The following is a 1775-nucleotide window of genomic DNA, read 5'->3' on the forward strand; positions in this document are numbered from 1 at the left end:
TAAGACACTAATTAATCAACTAGGTACCAATTTTGGGCGTATCGAGGGTGCTAATCCTTCCTTGTGCGTAACCGACTCCCGAACTCATTTTCTGATTTTCGTAAACCAAAAATTATCGTTTTAGTAAATCTTAACTTTTATTAAAATTATTAATTTAAGGTGATCCGATCACACCTCATCAAAAATGATTGGTGGCGACTCCCGTTTTCATTTTTAAAATCGATTCCCATTTTCTAAAACTCGATTTGAAAATGGTTTCGACAACATATGAATCAGAACAAAATATACAATAATAGTATATACAATTTCGGTCAACACTGAAGCCATAGCCAGAGACACTTACATTTGGCCAACCTTAGTAAAAGGCTCAAATCCCATTAGGCTAACACCAAAGGCACTCATGCCTTTGGTTAGTAACAATTAAGGCATAGATTCATACTGATACTACCAATCACAGATAAAATACTTATGGACAAGACTTATGCATATTACATTTTGTTAGAACCCACACTTTAATCCATATGTCTAAACAACACTAGATCTAACTTGCTACACTCATTCACTACAGATCTAATCAAATCTCATCCAAATTCTTTTCTTCGATTTACAGATATGAAACAACAACACTCCTAGAGATCAGATATGGTCTAACGCATCCAGATCTGCGCCTTAAACAATGAATCACACACTTATTAGAATTGGTATTGTCAGATCTAGGAAGGAAAAAGTGAGATATGATCTTAGAGAATACTTACACTTTCTACTGATTCAGAATGGAGGATGTGGTTAGCCTCAATTACTAAAGATGATCTGAGTAGTCCAGATCTGGGCCTTAGACATAATAAACACACAGATGAGATTTGGCCAAGACAGCGAAGAAGATCCAAATATGAGATTTGATATCTAATAAAAATAAAACACTTACTCTACACCAATAACCAAATCAGGAATGAACAATCAGTGGAGATCTTGGCAGTCAAAGGATATTCAGCCAAAAAGATGGTAAAAGCAAAGGGAGATTTGACTATAGAGGAATAAAAATAAAGAAAACTAAGTAGAGATCTAGCCACAATGAAAGGAATAAAGACGAAAAGAGAGGAGGAGAAAAAAATAATGGCAATGGCAGTGATGGAAAATAGGGTGGCGATGGTGCAAGGTGGTGCAAGCAGTAACAATGGAGGAGAATCGGTGACACAAACAAGAAGAAGTAGGAAAAAAATTGGTAGAAGGCAAGATGAGGGGTGACACAAGGGGAGCAGAGAAAGAAAGAGTAGAGATAGAATTACAAGAGAGAAAAATATGTTAGGGTTTGAAAGGAGGCAATTTGAACACACAAATTAGAAAAAGATGTTTAAATATTAGGGTTTTTAAACCCTAAGGGCGACAATAGAGTTAAAAACAAGAAAAATGCCGAAATTTATAAAAAAAAATGTAAGGGAAGGGATTCAAACTTGGATTTCAAAGACAGTTTCACTCATACTTAACAATTAGACTAGTAACTCATTTTATGTTTAGTCATACAAAAAGAAAAAAAATTTGGGACGTAACATTAACTCAACCAAATGAATCTCAGTCTTATAGTAGTCATAGAATGAATTATGCATAAATGGTATAAAATATGCTAGTAACTAAATAGATCTTACTAGTCAATCCTTTAATTACTTTGATTACAATTTTTTCAAATAAAAAGTTAATAATCCCACAATTATAATGACTATAATAAGATCTAGTTTTTCTTGTATATATAAATCAAGTTAATGTTTTTATAGTTTTCT

The 1775-nt window shown here is 33.2% G+C and overlaps 1 long non-coding RNA gene across 2 annotated transcripts; it reads right to left on the reverse strand.

Annotated features, from left to right (window-relative positions):
• Window positions 1–344: 344 nt before the first annotated feature.
• On the reverse strand, window positions 345–1568 carry LOC108452549 (uncharacterized). Of its 2 annotated transcripts, none has more exons than XR_008282648.1 (3): window positions 926–1568; window positions 756–831; window positions 345–668 (listed from the first exon to the last, which is right to left on the reverse strand). It is a non-coding gene; the product is annotated as an uncharacterized LOC108452549 (long non-coding RNA). The 2 variants fall into 2 exon arrangements; XR_008282647.1 differs by having other exon boundaries at window positions 345–662; window positions 926–1540.
• Between the last annotated feature and the right edge of the window lie 207 nt (window positions 1569–1775).

Source organism: Gossypium arboreum, chromosome 5, assembly GCF_025698485.1.
Source record: "Gossypium arboreum isolate Shixiya-1 chromosome 5, ASM2569848v2, whole genome shotgun sequence".
NCBI classification, from domain to species: domain Eukaryota; kingdom Viridiplantae; phylum Streptophyta; class Magnoliopsida; order Malvales; family Malvaceae; genus Gossypium; species Gossypium arboreum.